The sequence below is a fragment of the Trachypithecus francoisi genome, unplaced genomic scaffold (genome assembly GCF_009764315.1).
Source record: "Trachypithecus francoisi isolate TF-2019V2 unplaced genomic scaffold, Tfra_2.0 Lachesis_group4, whole genome shotgun sequence".
In the NCBI taxonomy this organism is placed as follows: Eukaryota; Metazoa; Chordata; class Mammalia; order Primates; family Cercopithecidae; genus Trachypithecus; species Trachypithecus francoisi.
Genome location: NW_022681469.1, coordinates 53960725 through 53981243, shown reverse-complemented (window position 1 = coordinate 53981243; position 20519 = coordinate 53960725). Strand labels below are relative to the sequence as shown.

General features: G+C 46.7%; 1 protein-coding gene across 14 annotated transcripts in view; it reads right to left on the bottom strand.

Moving 5' to 3' along the window:
• Positions 1-20519, bottom strand: part of ATXN7L1 (ataxin 7 like 1) — a 271184-nt gene that overhangs the window by 69227 nt on the left and 181438 nt on the right. For 2 of the 14 annotated variants that reach the window (XM_033195046.1, XM_033195041.1), the window contains exons 1-2: positions 4263-4377; positions 3166-3284 (exon numbers count right to left, since the gene is read on the bottom strand). The exons of 8 other annotated variants lie outside the window; for them this stretch is intronic. The gene's annotated coding sequence lies outside the window, so the exon portion shown is untranslated. Of the gene's footprint in view, positions 1-3165; positions 3285-4262; positions 4412-16690; positions 16829-17196; positions 17244-20519 lie in introns of those variants that run through there. 4 more of the 14 variants (XM_033195045.1, XM_033195043.1, XM_033195042.1 and 1 more) reach the window with 4 other exon arrangements.

Below are 20519 nucleotides of genomic sequence, written 5' to 3'. Positions count from 1 at the left end.
CAGGAAATATCCCAAAGGGGAAAAAAAAGGTTCAAAGATACTCTCAGCACTGTTTACTACAGTAAAAAAAAAAAAAAAAAAAAAAAAAAAAAAAAAAAACTACAAACAACCTGAATAATCCATAATAAAGCAATTGGTAGGAGACAGGTAAGAGAGTTATTTCAACCTAAGAAAATGTAAGCAAAACGGTACACTCACATCCACAAGGAAATTCAAAATGGCACAAATAGTACGTAGAGACTAATACTACTTAAAGAAAAATATTTGAGGCCAGGTGTGGTGGCTCACTCCTGTAACCCCAGCACTTGGGGAGGCCGAGGTGGGCGGACTACTTGAGGTCGGGAGTTTGAGATCAGCCTGGCCGACATGGTGAAACCCCGTCTCTACTAAAAATACAGAAAAATTAGCCAGGCATGGTGGTGCATGCCTGTAATCCCCACTACTCAGGAGGTTGAGGTGGGAGAATTGCTTGAACCTGGGAGGCAGAGGTTGCAGTGACCTGAGATCACGCCACTGTCATTCTAGCCTGGTGACAGAATGAGACCCTGTCTCAAAAAAAAGAAAAGAAAAGCACTTGATAAATACATGGTGATGAGGAAATTTGTTAAAGCTGTTTAAGTCCATCCAAGAAGAAAGATAAAAACAGACAACAGCAGCAACAAAATACTAACATATCCTTAAGCAGAAAAGGCAGAGGAGAGAAAGTAGGTGCAAATACAAAGGCAGGAAGGAGACAAAAATATGGGTTAAAATGAAACCTATTTCATTCATTCACTATTTTTTTTTCTTTTTTTTTTTTTTTTTTTTGAGACGGAGTCTCGCTCTGCCGCCCAGGCTGGAGTGCAGTGGCCGGGTCTCAGCTCACTGCAAGCTCCGCCTCCCGGGTTTACGCCATTCTCCTGCCTCAGCCTCCCGAGTAGCTGGGACTACAGGCGCCTGCCACGTCGCCCGGCTAGTTTTTTGTATTTTTTTTTAGTAGAGACAGGGTTTCACCATGTTAGCCAGGATGGTCTCGATCTCCTGACCTCGTGATCCGCCCGTCTCGGCCTCCCAAAGTGCTGGGATTACAGGCTTGAGCCACCGCGCCCGGCCTATTTTTTTTTTTTTCTTAGCATTTCCTTGGCACCTACCATGTGCCAGACACTAGGCTATTACAGTGATGATACAATAGGTTGCTGTCACTGCTAGACCTTCGTCATCAGAGGGCTTCCTGTGCTCAGGGAACGGCACTCTCCAGATCCTGGCTTGTTGCCACAGTTGTCACTCTGAGTGCAGGGGAACGGATGTGGCCCTCAGAAGGCAGGCTGCTGCCCGAAGGACCTGAGTCTACTGGACTCCACCTGGAGCCAGAGCCACAATCCTCTTCATAACATTAGACCTTTTATGGCTCTATCTGCTCCCCACTATCTGGGTCCAGTGGTAGCAGAGGGGTTGACAAGGACTCCATATGCATGCCACTGAACTTCTCCATCAGAGTAGCCCCCTCCAAAACCACACACACCGCACAAGTCACACGCGTTTAAACACAGGAGTCACCACAGCTTTGGTGAAAACTGGGGGGGCCTCCAGCTTGCAGACAAGCTGTTGAATTCTACCTTAGGATGACACAGCTGACCTCATAACCCCCAGAGCGCTGATGAGACAGGTATGGCAGACAGCTGGACCCGGGCACAGGGGGAGCCACAGACTCCAGGATCTTAGGGAGAAGATCCACGAGCTGGGATTCCCAATGTTTAAAATACCTGATAAAATGGCTGGGCGTGGTGGCTCACATCTGTAATCCCAGCACTTTGGGAGGCCAAGGCAGGTGGATCACTTGAGGTCAGGAGTTCAAGACCAGCCTGGCCCACATGGGAAAACTCCGTCTCTACTAAAAATACAAAAATTCGCCAGGTGTGGTGGCGCGTGTCTATAATCCCAGCTACTCAGGAGGCCGAGGCAGGAGAATCGCTTGAACCTGGGAGGTAGAGGTAGCAATGAACCGAGACTGCGACAGTGCAGTCCAGCCTGAGCGACAGAGTGAGACTCCATCTCAAAAACAAAACAAAACAAAAAACCCAAAAAACAAACCTGAAAACCTGCACATCTAACAGCTGAATTGAATCTAAACCCTTGAATCTAAAAGCTGAAATTTTAAAATAAATAAATAAAAATACCTGAACCGTTGGACCGAATCTTCCCAATGCTGTCTTGAGGCAGCATCAGTGGCCTTTGCCCTGGTGCCTTGAGCTAAGCCTTCGTGGCTTGCCAGGCCCCGTGGAGGGAGGATCCTGGCTGCAGGAGGCAGAGCAGGTGCCAGGCTGCACTTCCACATCAGAGAACACACAGTGCAGCAGGGACTTCTTCACTTTTGGACACCAGGGCCAGGGCCCCCAAATCTGTGATTTTTTTAAAAGGTCCTGAGGTGATTTTCATGCTCCATAAGCTTTGGGAGTCACTGGAAATGTGGACCAAACACTGCTGTCTTTAGAATCAGAAAGATCTGGGCTCAAATCCCAGCTCTGTCACTCATTAGCTCTGGGACTTGGGGAAATAACTTAACCCCCTGAGCCCCAGTCTCCTTACCTGTAAAATGGGGACAATAATACCCACATCATGGAGTTACAACAGGACAGGTGCCCCTCGAGCACACTGAGTCCCTCATCTTAGCGCACATCACACGCTGTAATTACTGGTTTACTGGTCTAAGTGTCCTGCGCCTGGACACACCTGGAGGGCAGGTGTCCTGTTTACTCTTTTATCTCCTGTGTTTAGCACAGGGTTTCACCCTCAAGAACACTCACTCTATTCACTGTGGAATAAATGAGTGTTGGGAGGATTGATAACACGTGGGGTGGCTACCACAGTGCCAACTCACGGGAGGCGCTTAATGTTAAGTTCCCCTGATACATGAAAATGTCCATTAAAAACACACACACAGGTAGCAGCTTTCCTCAGCAGGCAGTTCTCAGCCTTCTCCCTGCCCCTGAATTAAATTATTCCACTTACAAGAATCCTATGGGAGCACACTGTTTAAGGACCACAGGCTGATAGGAGAGGCCACCACTGCTTTATTTCTACTGTACCAGTGTCTACTTTCAACAGCACAGGGCCATGGTCTCTTACAAGAGAAGGTGAATAGTCTCCACCACTGCTAAGCTCATGGTGTCGCTCAGAGCCACTCACCCCACAGACTGTCGTGGTCCCACAGCAGCCACTAATAACGGAACCATTTCTGTTCTCCTTGGAGTGGCAGTTGGCAGCGGCAAACAGGAAGTTGTCTTGAAGTAGGGTGTGGTTATGCCCTGTCAACATATGCGTACAGACACACATACTTTTTTTTTTTTTTTCCTTTCTGGCCCCCTTCTCTCTCCCGTCTTTAGAAGCAAAAGGTCTGAGTTATTTTGGTGAAAACAAAACTTTTTACATGATTTAAGATCAACCATCACTACCACACAAACAAAACCACAGGACAGAAAGGGGCCTAAAACACAGCAAAGGGTCTATTTTCCTGCCACCAGTCTTGTGGCATGTAGGAACTGACTGTGTGTGTGAGTGGGTGTGCATTTTCCCCTTTATTTCTCTGGGGACACAGGAAACAGAGCCCTAGCTGGAAACCAGCCAGACATGCCACCCAGCATCCTAGTGAGCTGGTCGATCCACCTGTGGGCCAGCTGCCCGAGTTGATTCAGGGCCTGCAGTGTGCACGCACTGGACAAGGACCACTGAGGACAGGAAAGAAGGAAAAAAACAGGGTGCTAGTTTCAAGCAATTTGTACAGTTTGAATAGAAAGGACCCTGAACATGTCTTAACACAAAGTACATATAAAAACAACAAAGAAACACAATGGCTGAGTAGGTAAGTGCACTGAGTAGATAATACACGGACATAAACATGGGGAGGTGGGGTTGACACGCCAGGAAGGTTCATTGCAGCTGGCTTCCCGGTGCTCTGAAAGGTGTGCTAGAAAATTTTCCACTCCACTCCTTTTCAGGCTGGAGGCTGGTGCCTCCAGAAGGGCTGTCCAAAATAGACTGGTCCCCAACCCAGCCTCCTACTTCTGACCTCTTTCTGAGGCAGCTACTCTCCCCGCTCCCCGCCTCAGCCCTGTCTCGGCTCCAGCTCCAGCCCACAGAACGAGAGCACTGTCTATGCTAACACTCATCTTGCTAAATGGCTTGTGGGCTGCCAGCATGATCCGCCTGCCAGGATCTCTGTTCCGTGACCTGCGCCCAGCCCCACGCCGTCCTGTGTGGCCCTCGTGCCCTGCGCTCACACTTACACATCCCGGGGAGGCTGCCTTGCCGTTTGGATAAGGAGGCTGAGCCAGTGACACGCTGGGCAACGCGACTCGTGGTAGTAGACGTTTCCTGGCTCCTGGATGAGGGCCCTGGCCAGTCAGAACGCACCACTTCCCCTTTAAGAGAGCACGCCCAGACGAGATTAGGGAAAGGCAGAAAGAAAAGCCCGGAACAGTCAGGGTTGTATCCTGAATTTGGCGGATGAACTTGGGTATTCCTGAACCGCACACACAAGGTGTGGTCAGAGGCAGCAGGCTCCTCAGAGGTGCATGAGAGCCAGCGCTGTGTGTGCAGGGCTGGGCCTTCCCGCAGCCCCGGAGCTGCTGCTTGTCTGGCCTGGGTCCCGGGTCCCCAGGCAGCCTGGAGACACCTCAGGCCTTACCCACTCCCCCTTCGCTCAGGGCTTGTCCATCCTGATAGGCAGAGTCCACTTCATTACCTAGCACTATGCCTTAGAGAGAGTAGAGAGGTCATTATAATGATTGGAAAATACTTTTGTGGGTTGTTGGAACTATTGATTGAAGCAGGGAGCTTTCATTCATTCTGGATATTTAGAAAGTTTAGTCCCTGATCTTGATGGCCAAGGACAGTAGACTTGGAGGGGGGAGAATGCCTACCAAAACAAGGGTTCACAAAGGCCACATGTTATATAATTCCCTTTATATGAAATGTCCAGAATAGGTAAAACCATACAGACAGAAAGCAGACTTGCGGTTGTCAGGGGCAGGCTGGGAAAAGAAGGCGGGGGGAGTGACGGCTTAACGGGCACAGGGTCTCCTTTGGGGGCGATGGTGGCACAACATTGTGAATGTATTCAATACCACTGAATTGTACACTTTAAAATGGTTAATTTTCTGTGACGCAAATTTCACCTCAATTAAAAAAACAAAACAGTGGCAAAGTATGTTTTGCACATCTTTATCTTCTACTAGAACCTCTCCTGTGTGGCATCCAACATTTCTTTGTAAAACCTGGTTATTACCTGATGAATATTAAATCAACCCTAGCTAAGGGGTACATGCCTTTTAGTAAAAAAAAATTAAACCTTTAAGATACAAAGTTTTCCAAGACTCAGAAGTATGACTTTCCTGGAGAATTCTGGACTGTGGGGAGACAGCACCCCCTCACATCATGCTCACATGCTTCCTCCCATCACCACAAGCTAGGCAGAGCCTACTAGGCATTAGAGAAATTAGACAGGTCATTATAACGACTGCCTATGTAAGACGGTCTCCTGTGGGGACCATCCCTTCAGTCACTTGAAAACATAACCAAAGCCAGAGACAGTGAGTCCCCCGTGGGAGAATTATTCAGGGAGAACATGACTGGACTTCTGGGTTCTTGGCTTCCTTTTCCCCTCTTGTTGAGAGAGTTTCTTCCCAGAATTGAGGAGAATTCATCGGTTTCAGACTGGGAGGGAGTTGTGCTGGCTGGCAAAGCAGAACTAGTTTCCACAGTTCCATTTGTTTGGAATGTAGTGGGCGGGGGTGTCGAGGGGGTATAAGCTGACCACCCATCTGACCAGCCCTCGTTTTCAGTCATTTGCAACTTTGGCTGGAGATTGTCTGTTTCCAAGAGTTAGGCTGTGGGTGTTGTTCCCCGATCCCAGGCTAGCAGGTCAAGGGCCCCTGGGCACATTCCCCTCACCCAGGGGACTGTGGAATAGAGGCCTGCTGGATGTTGCAATACTTAGAAGAAACACAGATGGAAGGGCAGGCCCGAGGCCTGGGAACCTGAGTCTTTCCAGAGACAAACGTGAGTTGCTTTCCTAGTATCTCTGCAAAGAGTTCCAGGATGACCTGGAGGACAGAGATGGCAACAGCTGCCCTTGGGCCAGCTTTCCCAGAGCAATCTGGACCTTCTAAAGCATTGGCCCCTGCCTCTTGCAGCCCTGCTCTCCCTCCTCATCTCAGGTGCCTGTGTAGGCTCTTGGTAGCCTTACACCTGAAGTAGCCTAAGTTCTCAGCAAACATGTGGCTTAGGATAATAAGATGCAATATTTACTCTAGCTTCTGAAGAACAGCAAGTTTAGAACCGTAACTCTAAACACAAAAACAGGCAGGCTCAATCTAATTTAAAAATGGGCAAAGGGCCGGGCGTAGTGGCTCATGCCTGTAATCCCAGCACTTTGGGAGGCCAAGGCAGGTGGATCACAAGGTCAGGAGTTCGAGACCAGCCTGGCCAATATGTTGAAACCCCGTCTCTACTAAAAATACAAACATTAGCTGGGTGTGGTGGTGCTCACTAATGACTCCAGTCACTAGTCATTGGGGAAATGCAGATCGAAATCACAGTGAGGTATCATTTCACACCCACTGGCATAGACGTTAACAAATGATGAAAATAACAAGTCTTGGTGAGGATGTGGGGAAGCTGGATCCCTCATGCACTGTTGGTGGGAATGTAAAATGGTACAGCCACTATGGAAGATGAATATGGCGGTTCCTCAAAGAATTAAAAATAGAGTCAGCACATGATCACACGATCTAGCAATATCACTTCTGGATATATATGCAAAAGAATTGGTATTTCAAAGAGATATTTGTATACCCACATTCATAGCAGTATTGCTCACAATAGCGAAAGGTGGAAGCAACTCAAGTGTCTGTCAATGAATGAATAGAGAATCCTATAATGGAATGTTGTTCAGCCATAAAAAGGAAATTCTGACACATGCTACAACCTGGACAAACTTTGGGGACACTATGCTAAGTGAAATAATCCAGTCACAAAAAGACAAATAATGTATGATTCCACTTATATGAGGTACTCGAGATAGTCAAATTCATAGACAGAATGGCGGTTTTCAGGGGTTGCAAGGGAGGAGGAATAGGGAGTTATTATTCAGTGGGTACAGAGTTTCAGTTTTGCAAGATAAAGAGTTCAGGAGAGGGCTGGGCACAGTGGCTCACACCTGTAATCCCAGCATTTTGAGAGGCCGAGGCAGGAGGATCCTTTGAGCGCAGGAGATTGAGACCAGCCTGAGTAATACGGCAAAACCCTTCCTCTACAAAAAATACAAAAATTAGCTGGGCGTGGTGGTGTGCACCTGTAGCCCCAACTACTGGGGAGGCTGAGGTTGCAGTGAGCCCAGATCACTGTACTCCAGCCTGGGTGACAGAGCTAGACCCTGTCTCAAAAAACAAAACAAAACAAAAAACAAAGAGTTCAGGAGAAGATGGTGGTGATGGTTGCATCACCACGTGAAGATACTTAATGCCACAGAACTGTACATTAAAAATTAAGGTGGGTAAATTTCACATTAAGAATATTTCACCACAATTAATTTTTTTTTAATAAAAAAGTTAAATATAGAATTACCATATGGACCAAAATTCCACACCTAGGTATATATCCAAAGGAATTGAAAACAGATACTCACACAAATCCATGTCCACAAATGTTCATAGCTGCTCTATTCATAAGAGCCAAAAAATTGGAAACAATCCAAATGCCCATCCATGGATGAGTGGATAAACAAAAATTGTGCTACATACATACAATAAAAGAATACTCAGCCATAAAAAGGAATGAAGCATGATACATGCTACAACACAAATGAGTCTCAAAAACATGATGATAAATGAAAGAAGCCAGACACAAAAGGTCATATATATATACACACACACAAACACACATATATATAGTATGATTTCATTTAAATGAAATGTCCAGAATAGGTAAACCACAGATACGAAAAGCAGATTGGTGATTAGCAGGGGCTGTATGTGGCGGGGGAGGTGGAATAACTGCTTAATGGGTATGAGGTTTTATTTTGAAGTGTGATGAAACATTTTGGAACTAGATAGAAGTGGTGGTTGCACAACATTGCCAATGTACTAAATGCCACTGAATTGTTCAGTTTAAAACGGCTAGCTTTATGTTTTGTGAATTTCATCCAAATTTTAAAAAAGCCTGCAGAAAGTAAGAGCAAGGATAATCTACAGCAGAACAATTAGTTTCAAGATAACTGAGTTACCTTTAAAACCCTTTCAGAAATCACTTAAAGGAGGTAATTTTTAAGTTAAGGTAATTAAGGCAGCCAGCAGGATACGGCAAACAGGCACTCTAAGACAGCAGTTCCCAAACGCTAATGCTACCAATTTGGGTCTACAAAGAAGTGTTGTCTTAAACAATGTGATACATAAACACACACATGCATATACATGCACATGTACATACAGATTTTTCTGAGTTTACGTCCTCCCTACATTTCTGTGTTAGAATCTCCTTTACGTATTGGTAATGAAGATAGATTGGTTGTGGTGCTTTGTTACTCTTTAGGGGGCATTATTTTGTTTTTAGTGCTTACTTCATAAAATAAAGAAAACCTGAATTCAGGGTCAGACACAGTGGGTCACGCCTGTAATCCCAGAACTTTGGGAGGCCGGGGTGGGCAGATCACTTGAGGTCAGGCGTTCAAGACCCACCTGGCCTACATGGTGAAACCTTGTCTCTACTAAAAAATACAAAAATTAGCCAGGTGCAGTGGTGCACACTTGTAATCCCAGATACTCAGGAGGCTGAGGCAGAATCGCTTGAACTCGGGAGGTGGAGGTTGTAGTGAGCTGAGATTGTACCATTGCACTCCAGCCTGGGTGACAGAGTGAGACTCTGTCATAGAACAAACAAAAAAACCCTCTGAATTCAAACAACTACCACTACCACTACCAACAGCACCACACGCAAACACACGCACATACACACACATGAACACAGGCTCCACTAGCTATTTACAAATGGGACACTGAGGCACAGCTCTTCCTCTTGCCAACCTGCTCGTTCATCCCTGATACAGCCGCCATTTCCGTAAAGGGATCATCATTCTCCCACGGACTCAGGTCTTAGACCTTGAAGCTGGGACTAACAGACTCGCAACAGGCAAGAAAAAACCCACAGGTAACCATTCTCTGCAGGCCCCTTCTGTAGGAGTGCAGTCGCTCACCCACACTCCTGCCCAGGGTCTGCCAGGCACGGCTTCACTGCAGGCTCCATCTAGGGTGGTGCATCAGGTAAGCAGTGTGCCAGGTAAGTGGTGAGCCAGGTAAGCGGTGTGCCAGTTTAGTGGCACCTCCCGAGTTCAGTCCCAACTGTTGGAGAGTTCTCCTTTATGCCAAACTCCCGTGTAATGACCACTCACGATTCCCATGTCTGCATTTTGGGAGTTACTATGAACCACTCTAATCCCCCTTCCATGGAACATCTTGCCAAATATTTGTTCCTTGAAACTTCCTTCTCTCAGGCTAAACATCCTGAGATGCCTTCTTAAACGATTCCTTACAAAACATCATTTTAATTACTCCCCAATCTCGGTTCTCTTGGCTCCTCTTGTTCTTCACAGACCATGGAACTCAGAAGGGAGAGCATTACAGGTGGGGTCCGACAAGCTCCTACAGATCTGTTCTAGACATTATTCTCCTATTAATGCAGCCAGAGATCCAATCTAGATTTTTCATTTCTGATAGCTGCCTCATCCCTAAGTTTTATTTCACACATTTTGCTGCCAAGCTGCAGATCCACAGGTATCCTTTAAAAATGTCATCTTGTTGGATTCAGTCTACTGCACCAGTCTGTTGAGATCTTTTTGGACTCTGATTCATTAACATAATCTTCTCTCCCTCCCAAATCTACCACCTGAAAACTCGATCAGCCTGCCGTCAATGCCAATCTTCTTCTAAGTACTCATACACAACGTGGAAGAGGGCAGGCCCAAGCGGGCAACTTGGTACATCCTTTGGTGCAACAGTGGCCTTTGAACAGCACTCTTGAGGTGTGGTTGTACTGAACCATGTGCCATTCAGGGCAGGTGTCTCATGTGGCCCACATTTCTTCATCTCCCTGGTAGGACCTCGTGGGTGACTTTGACGAACGGGACTAATGATAGGCCTCCTCTTACTGTTGGTTGTGAAGGTTAAGTGCAGGGTATTACCCACAATGAGCAGTCCAGCACTGCCTTTAGTATGGAGAAGAGACAACAATAATAAATGGTTTTCCAATTCCCAAACTACCTTCCTTATTGGCAACCATATACAGACATTAGAACGCTGTAATCAATAGAAGGAGCACTGACATCCAAGAGCTGGAGTCTAAATCCCGGCTCTCCTTCCAGAATGTCCATGCTCTGAGGTTAGTACCTCCCCTCTCCTGTGCTATAGGGAAGAGTCAATGACATCAGGCACGTAAAAGAGGTTTCAAAGTTGAGTCAGACTATGCAAACATAAAAGAATAGTATGATGACTACTGTTATAAATAAGTCAAGATACCATTTCCATTGGCAGAAACCTGCCTGTGAAGCCAAGGAGGAACTTATAAATGTACTCAGGCTGCCAGGAGGAACAGGTCTTTCAGCACACAGCAGCTGGACTACTTCGATAAGGAGATTCCTGATCTCCTCTCCTGGTAGCAATCACCTCCTCTCTCATCTCAGACCAAAGCCGAAGCTGGCTTATAAAGAAAAAGTAGTGGGTCTTCCTGCCATACTCACAGAGGGGCCCCTTAGCCTGTGGGAACACACTTTCTCTACAGGGTCCTCCTGTTGAGACCAGGACCTGAGTATCAGCAGCAGGGAACCGGCAGGTGATGAAGGGCCACGAGGGTTGCTTTTAGCTCCCCTACGGCTTGACCCAGTCAATCCCTGAGCTTCCATCATGGATGGCGGTTACTAAGAACACCAGGCTTTAGGCTCTGACATTCTCAGGGCAGGCTCTCAGAAACCCTGTTCTCACTCCAGCTGAGGATGTTGGTGTCTTCAGGGAAGAAATGGTCTTTACTAAAAACCAATCTTGGAAACATTTTGCAAAGCATGGTCAGAGGCCACCTGTTGGCCTTTAGAATCTCAGGATCAAGGATATCCCACAGCAGGGGAAGAAGGAGAGGAAGTGGCATGGCCAACCACATGCCTCTGGGAAGAAAGCAGCATTAAGATGGGAGGCAATAACTAACATAAATGAATTTTCCTCTCTTCATCCATCTAAGGTTAGTTTCACAACTTCCAGGGGGAATGAACACTAAGGGCAGATTAAAAAAAAAAAAATACACAGATGCTCTCTGACTTGCAATGGGATTATATCTGGATAAACCCATCATAAATTGAAAAAAGCATAAGTCAAAAATGCATTTAAGGGCCAGGCACGGTGGCTCATGCCTGTAATCCCAGCACTTTGGGAGGCTGAGGCGGGTGGATCACCTGAGGTCAGGAGTTCAAGACCAGCCTGGCCAACATGGTGAAACCCCATCTCTACTAAAAATACAAAAATTAGCAGGGTATGGCGTGGGCGCCTGTAATCCCAGTTACTTGGGAGGCTGAGGCAGGAGAATCCCTTGAACCCAGGAGGTGGAGGTTGCAGTGAGCTAGGATTGTGCCATTGCACTCCAGCCTGGGTGACGAGAGTGAAAGTCCATCTCAAAAAAAAAAACAAACGCATTGAATACAATAACCTACTGAACATCATAGCCTTAGTCTACCCTATCTTAAATGTGCTCAGAACATAAACTGCAGTTGGGCAGAATCCCCTAACACAAAGCCTATTTTATAATACAGTGCTGAATATCTCATGTAATGTATTACATACTATATTGAAAATGAAAAACAGAATGATTACATGGGTACTTGAAGTACAGTTTCTACAGAATGCATGACACTTCTGTACCATCTTGAAACCAAAAAATCATAAGTCGAACCATTGTAAGTCAGGCACCGTCTGTATCTATATGTAATTGTTGGCAAGACACTGAGAGATTTATGCCAATGAATCTATTAACAGATCAGGGAGTTGGCCCAGAAAGGCGATGGGAGGGAAGGGGCCCAGAAGGGAAGGTAACAATTCCTGACATAGTTTCTGGAGCTTACTGGTCCACAAGCTTCCCTTACTCAACCTACCCCTAATAAGAGTCTCTCTCGAGACAGGTGGGCTGCCACAGTCACCTAAGAATCATTATAAGCCACATGAAAGCGAATTCAGACTTTCATAGCCACTGATGACTTTTAAACATATTCCTGTCTTTCTCTCATTGCATTTCCTTTGACTATGCACCCACACAGAGATGGTGCCTGATTCTATAAACGGATGCATGAGAGGAATAAACTCACAGATGAATCTGTACCCCATGGAGGTTCCTGCAGTGTTCTGATGCTGAGGCAGGACCAGGCTTGGTCAATTGGTGTTATGGGTTAAATTTGTCCACTTCAGACTTCATACGTTGAAGTCTTAATCCCTAGTACCTGAGAATATAAGCACATTTGGAGAGAAAGTCTTTGAAGTGGTGACTAAGTTAAAATGAGGCCATTAGGATGGGGCCCTAATCCAATAGGATAGGTGTCCTTAAGAAAAGGAAGGGACGACAATGGCACAAGTCCAGAGGGTGGATCACATGAAGAGGAGGCAAGAGGGCAGCCATCTGCAAGCCAAGAAGGGGCCTCAGGAGAAACCAAACTTGCCACCACCTGAATCTTGGACCTCCAGCTTCCAGAATTGTGAGAAAATAAACTTTGGTTATTGAAGCTACCCAGCCTGTTTCATTTTGTTATGACAGCCCTACTGTACCAAGACAATTGGTTCACCTAAAAACCATGCAAGTTCACCAGATCAGGGAGAAAAAGTATAGGATGGAGGCAGAGGCCCAGGTGCAGCTCGGATGCATCCTACTCCTTGGGCTGTGTTTCAGAGCAGTGTGACAGAGCAGGAATTCAGCCTGGCTTCAGCTACCCGCACGAGAGCATTCTTTCATGCATTCCCACTGACCATGAGACCCACACCACTACCTCACTGACACCATACCCACTTACTCCAAGGCTTTAGTCATACAAAGAAAACAGCCATTCTATATTGTTCTTCGGTGCTCTCATAATGTTTAACCATGCCTTTTACTTAAAGAATTCCAGGAACTGGACTTAAGAGATCCAAAATATGGAACCAAGGTTTCGGAGTGTCCCACTTCAGGAAGGAATGCTGAACAACTTATTTACAGCCTTGTTGTTGCCAGCCAGACCACCAGATGGCCCATGACTCAAGATAATCATCACAACCAGATACATTGACTTGCATACCCTACCCCCTCACATGCTTTGCCCAGCCCAGACTGCATACCCTACCCTGATATCAATTCCTGTACTTCACCTAATAAAAAAATCTCAACTGGGGCTGGGTGCGGTGGCTCATGCTTGTAATCCCAGCACTTTGGGAGGCTGAGGCGGGCAGATGGCTTGAGCTCAGGAGTTTGAAACCAGCATGGTGAACATGGAGGAACCCCCATCTCTTCTAAAAATACATAACTTAGCTGGGCATGGTGGCATGTGCCTGTAGCCCCAGCTACTTGGGAGGGTGAGGTGGGAGGATCACCTGGGTCCAGGAGGTAGAGGTTGCAGTGAGCCGTGATCATGCCACTGAACTCTAGCCTGGGCAACACAGAGCAAGACCCTGTGTCAATTAAAAAAAAAAAAAGAAGAAGAAGAAGAAATCCCAATCGGCTCTTTTCAGAGGGTCAGTCAGGGATTTCTCTCTCTCTACCTTATGCCCGGGCATAAGCTCCAATGAAGCCTTGTCTGGGAAGGCTCTTTTGGCCTCATGTCAATTTCTATTGCACCGAGTGCCCAAGAACCCATGGTCAGTAACAGCAAGGTCAAGGTGAGACAAATCTCCTAATCGCTGACAACTGGCAAAATCTGCCTGTCCTGAAGACTTGAAGCTGAGGTACTCTACAAGTACAAGGAGCAGGTGTGAGTAGCTGGTCTGAAAAGTTATGACTCCAGGCCATAGTCTGGGAGTGACCAACTCCTTTTATCAGCTTACTTTCTTGTTTCACCTCTTACCCAAAAAGTAATCTGATTACTGGTTCTAATTAATCTATATGTCATGGCTGTTTTTCCAGAAAAGACAAGACCTTGGGGGTGAATGGACTAATGGCAAAGTGAGGTCACTGTTAGCAGACTCTCAATGGTTTGACGAAATTACACAGACCATCAGTGCTGCCTTTGGCGGGAAATTCACTGGTCTCTAGGTTCTGCCTGGGTGCCTTGGTCTTCCTGGAGTGTAGGGTGGACAGAACCATTTCCCAGGGTCCAGGAGAGAAGGGGTGGGCTCACAAATGCTCACTACTGCTAAGGGGCCCAGCTGCTCCGGCTCAATTATGTTTTAACAGCAGCTATGTCATTGGAGCTGGGCTGGAGGGAGGAATCAAAGTGAGGAAGGAGGGTGCTTCTAAGGTATTGGCAGACCAATGTCTGGAGGGCCTGGGAGGGGCAACGTGCTCTAGGAGACAGAGCTGAGGGGCCTTTACTTTCCCAAGGATGGCAGGGTGGGCGGGTTTGGCTCATTCAAATGCAAAAGCCTTTCAGTATTCACTGCCACTCCTCCTAGCTCCAACAAAAAGGCCTTTAGGTTCTCTTCACATCTTTCCATTCACTTGGGCTGTGGGGGTTATTGACACAGCCAGGGGAGCCTCTAAAATCATTCCTAGCTGAGATGCATACAAACCAACACACACCTCAAGCCTGACACCTTCCGAAGGTGGGCCTAAAGTCCTCCTGGTCCCAACCAGACACACGGAGGAGGCACAGGGAGGTGGAACGGAGGCCCCATACACAGGGCAGGTTTGAATCAAATTAGAACAAAGAGTCCCTTAACATCACGTCGTAGCTAGTTAGCCCACAGCAAGTGGGGGCATGAGGAGGCGAAGGTCCGATGGATCATGTCCGAGCCTGAGTTTTAGCTTCTCAGCAACCCCATGTGAGCCAGGCCCCAAAGCCAGGCTTTCCCTACTGGGACCAAAGGGCTGGACTTGGCCCCCATCAGCTCAGTGGGGCCAGTGTGAGAAAGCACAGGTCACACTCTAAACGTCAAAGACCTAAAGCAAGGAAGCCTCATCATTATTTTCTGCAGGGTTAGAGGAGACAAGGCACTTTTTTTTTTTTGAGATGGAGTTTTGCTCTTGTTGCCCAGGCTGGGGTGCAATGGTGCGATCTTGGCTCACAGCCTTCTGAGTAGCTGGGATTACAGGCATGTGCCACCACACCCAGGTAATTTTTTGTATTTTTAGTAGAGACGGGGTTTCTCCATGTTGGTCAGGCTGGTTTCGAACTCCCGACCTCAGGTGATCTGCCCGCCTCGACCTCCCAAAGTGCTGGGATTACAGGCATGAGCCACTGCGCCCAGCAAAAAAATAGCATTCATATGAATGAGAGAAACATGGAGAAGAAAAAAAATCCTCTCTTGACAGCACTCAGCAGTTAGAACTATGTCAAGCCTCAGCCTAACGGTCACATTTACCACCTTGGAAATTTCCGTTTTCATGGTCTGTTCTCATTCATGTGATGCTGGGAGTGGGGATGGATCCGTTTGTGTAGGACTCAAGGTCCTGAATCTAAGCAGACCCACTCCTCAGAAGGCCTTCCGTGAAGCCTAAATGATGTTTGTCGTCTTCTCCTTCTTTTTTGATGTGTTTAGTTTAAAATATTTAACCCGAGGCACAATGAAGTGTCTCATTTACAAGTTTCTCCCGGACCATTAGACTGGGACTCCACACTCATTATGCTGATGAACGCGCTACTTACTCATGCAAATTCCAGGAGCGGCAGACTCCGAGATGGGAGGTGCTCAAGGTACGATATCAAGGGCTGATTTAATTACACAGCCATTCAGTGGGCCAAGCATGGTAATTTTTAGCCAACTGTTCTAGTAAATATTACGGGAAACCCTTTTATAGAGTGCTAATTCTGGCTTAGTGTTTTCGCTAAGCTTTAGTTCTTACTCAAAACATGCACATGGGCCCCCAAAGATGCTACCACCAGGCCAGAAAATCACACAGATAAAGCATGAGCCGGTATGCCATCTTGCAGTCAATCATCCTTTTAAAAATGTGATAAACATCTGCATATCACTGTCATTTAGGTGGGGACAAACTAAGATCCAGTAACTTCCCTGTGTCTGTCCTTCCTCCGGTCCCCTCCCCCATGACTCTGAGTCCTGCAGACTAGCCCTTGGGCAGGTTTTGGGTCACCAAATGCCACTGCTCCCGGCAGTTTGACCAAACAGCCACTGTAAACTCATTTCAGACATTTGAAACAATACCCAATCACTGCATCCACCCTCGAGGAGCGCCCCAGAGGAAATGGCATCATTACTTTCATTTTACTCCGTTTGTGAACAACTAAAGGAAAACAACACGTCCTAGGACTCTCTGAAATGTTATCAAGTGACCCCTAAGAAATTAATCATCAAGAGCTAAAATAACCCTCTGCTGCACATAGACCGCCGTTTCTCTAAGTGGAGAAACAAATTTCACTTTCCATAGTTGGAACAGAAACTCTTATGCATCCCCGTTTCTTCAAAAAAAAGTCTATAAATAACCTAGGATCAGCAAAATTATGCAAAACATCCTGCTAGAAGAAGAAATGTAAACTAAAACCACTTACAGAGAGACTCAGGCTGCCAACTTAATCTGATGCTACGACGACTGTAAACATGTTGTACTTTTGGAACCTGACGCGATCCACATTAGCACGGATGTCATTAAAAAAAAAAAAAAAAAAAAGAGAGAGAGAGAGAAAGAAAAAGGAGGAAAAAAATCGCAACGACTAAACAACAACAAAAGCCCAGCCCCAAAACAGAGCAATGTGATTCGGTATTCTGCACAGTGCACAGCCCGACGGCTGACCAGCTGCAGTCAATACCAGCTATCCGTGCTTGCACACGCCAACTGTTTTGACTACAGGCACTTGTTAAACACAGAGTTTCAGGTCCTACCAGTTGGACACCAGAAGTTCATAGAACTGACCCAGTGCCAAGAACAACAAACACAGAAAGCGAACTGGCTGCCTCGTGCGGGTGTTTTCGTTAACTGTTTATGCAAGCCCCAAAGCAATTGGGTAACAATTAAGAATAAAAAAGAACTTAAATAACAAAAGCAAAAGATTACCACCTTGAAGGAAATGTAGATATTGGCAGCTGAAGGACAGACGTCATGCTACTTTATTGGTGGGGTGGGTGGGTAGTTTTCAGAGAGAACTGGTTGGGGGAGGGGGAGGTGTCACATGACACACTGCAGTTATTAGCAGAAGGAACTGGGTGCTTCCTCGAAGCATCTTTTAGAGATTGACTTAGATTTTGCAAATGTGGAGGCTTTGCTGCACATCTGGGGGTGATAGCAGGAGCACTAGAATTTGTCAGTTGGTAAATCCCATAGAAAAAGAAAGGGACATACTGGCTGAATCTTTCTTTCTTTTCTTTCTTTTTCCTCCTTCCTTCCCTCCTTCCCTCTTTCCCTCCCTCCCTCCCTCCTTTCCTTTCCTTCCTTCCTTCTTTTCTTGAGATGGAGTCTGGTTTTGTCACCCAGGCTGGAGTGCAATGGCGCTTTCTTGGCTCACTGCAACCTCTGCCTCCTGGGTTCAAGCGATTCTCCTGCCTCAGCCTCCTAAGTAGCTGGGATTACAGGCATGCACCACTACACCTGGCTAATTTTTGTATTTTTAGTAGAGACGGGGTTTTCGACATGTTGGCCAGGCTGGTCTCAAACTCCTGACCTTAAGCAATCCACCCGTCTTGGCCTCCCAAAGTGCTGGGATTACAGGCATGAGCCACCGCACCCAGCTCTTTCTTTTTTAGAGACCTTTTGCTCTGCTATCTAGGCTGAAGTGCAGGGGTGCCATCAGAGCTCACTGCATCCTTGAATTCCTGTGCTCAAGCGATCCTCCCAGTTCAGCCTCCTAAGCAGCTGCACCACTGCACTTGGCTAATTTTTAAATCTTTTGTAGACATGGAGTCTTGCCACCAGGCTGGTCTCAAACTCTTGGCCTCAAGCGATCCTCCTGCTTTGGCCTTCCAAAGCACTGGGATTACAAGCATGAGCCGTCATGCCCAGCAGAAACACTTCTTAAATTGCTTATTTTAACAGGCTTTTCCATTTTTCCCAGAGTGCATCAAGCAGTATCTCATTGTAGGACCAAGAGAATTAACCAAATAAAATTTTAGTTACCTGAGGAGTTCAGAAAACAATTCCAAGAGAACCTGGGTGCGGATGTAAGAGCAAGAAATTTTTTTTTTTTTTTTTTTTAAATAGAGACAAGGTTTTGCTCTTGCCCAGGCTGGAGTGCAGTAGTGCCATCATAGCTCGCTGCAGCCTTGAACTCCTGGGGTCAATGAATCCTTCTGCCTCAGCCTCCCAAGTAGCTGGAACTATAGGTGTCTGCCAACATGCCTGGCTCATTTTTAAAGTTTTTGTAGAGACAGAATCCCACTATGTTGCCCAGGCTAGTCCTGAACTCTGGGCCTCAGGCAATCCTCCCGCCTGGGCCTCCAAAGTGCTGGGGTTACAGGCTGGAGCTACCGTGTCTGACCGAGTGAGAAATTTTAAATTGCTGGGTGGACTTAAATCTAATGCCCTATCCATCCATCTATCCATCCATCCATCCATCCATCCATCCATCCATCCATCCATCTAATTTGAAGAATAAAATGTCACTCCCTTCCCACTCCACAGATTTTGGGGAAAGTCATGAGTAAGTAGTAACAGGCTGTTTGGAAAAGCCACTGTGACTGTGGGCCAGCTTCACATTTGTTCTGGAGAGCAAAGGTTGCTCCTCTGGTTTTGGGGCCACCAGCACCATGGTGGTGAACAGGAACCCACATGGTGGCTTTCTCTTTCCTCTCAAAGTAACCCACATTTTATTACCCACTATATATAGAAACTGTTTCACTGGGATCTGAAATGGAGCCACCCCAGAGTGAAATGCAGCAGTTGCCTGACACATCACAGGAGCGAGCAAAGGCAACTTAGCACATCCAAGACCAAGGAAGGAGCAGGGGAGGAAGAAGTCTGGGGTGGGGAAAGGAAGAGGGTGGAAGGGATGTAGCAAGAGAAATTTCAGGTCCTGAAGGAGAAATGAGCGTTTTTTTTTTTTTTGTTGTTGTTGTTTTTGTTGTTGTTTGTTTGTTTTTTAAGGCAGAGTCTCACTCTGTTGCCCATGTTGGAGTGTGCAGTGGTGCCATCTCGGCTCACTGCAACCTCCGCCGCCTGGGTTCAAGTGATTCTCCTGCCTCAGCCTCCCCAGTATCTGGGACTACAGGCGCATGCCACTGCACCTGGCTAATTTTTGTATTTTTAGTAGAGATGGTTTCACCATGTTGGCCAGGCCAGTCTCCAACTCCTGACCTCAGGCGATCCACCTGCCTTGGCCTCCCAAAGTGCTGGGAGTATAGGCATGAGCCACCCCGCCTGGCTGAGAAGTGAGTCTTCAACCAGCCCTGTCCTCGGGGTCAGCAACCGTTAAAGTAGCCCCAGGATTTCTGTGGGTTAAAACCCCACAGTTATGTTTCTTTCACGCACATTACATTATTTGATCCTGTGAGGTGGGAAGGGCAGCTATTATTACCACCATTACAAAGGAGGGAAACAGGGCTCAGAGAAACCTGTGACTTTCCAAGTTACACACCCAGGAAAGCTTTCTGATGTCCAATCCTGGGTCTCAGCCTCATGGCTGATAACGTACTCTGGTGTGCAGTTTCATTATTCACAAAGCAGCTTAAAAGGGGCAGACTTTATTATTCCCATTTTCACAGGCAAGTAAACTGGGATTTAGAGAGGCTATGTGATTTGGCCAGGGCCACATTGCAAACCACAAACAGCACTAAGTCTTCCAACTCCTGGCCCGGCCCTCCTTGCTTCCCTCTATGGCACCTCCAGAGAAAATAATAAAACTAAAATGGCCAATGGAGTTGTTTGACTGTAAAAGCACAACCTCAGCCAGGCGCGGTGGCTCACGCCTGTAATCCCAGCACTTTGGGAGGCCGAGGCGGTGGATCATCTGAAGTCAGGAGATCGAGACCAGCCTGGCCAACATGCTGAAACCTGTCTCTGCTAAAAATACAAAAATTAGCCGGGCGTGGTGGCTGGTGCCTGTAGTCCCAGCTACTTGGGAGGCTGAGGCAGGAGAATTGCTTGAATCTGGGAGGTGGAGGTTGCAGTGAGCTGAGATCATTGCACTTAAGCCTGGGTGACAGAGCAAGACTCTCTCTCAAAATAAATAAACATTAAATAAAATAAAAGCACAACATCGCCCTCAATTTTCTCAACACTCCCTGTCTTCATAACTTTTCTAGTGTTTCACAGTGAATGTGCCTAACACGGAAGGGTTCCTTTCCACAGTGTAGGGGGAGCTTTGGACATCTGCACTCCAGAGCTACTATTTCAATGGAAAACAATCGTCTTGATCCAGTTCGCACCCTGTCCTTTGATTTGATCAGTTC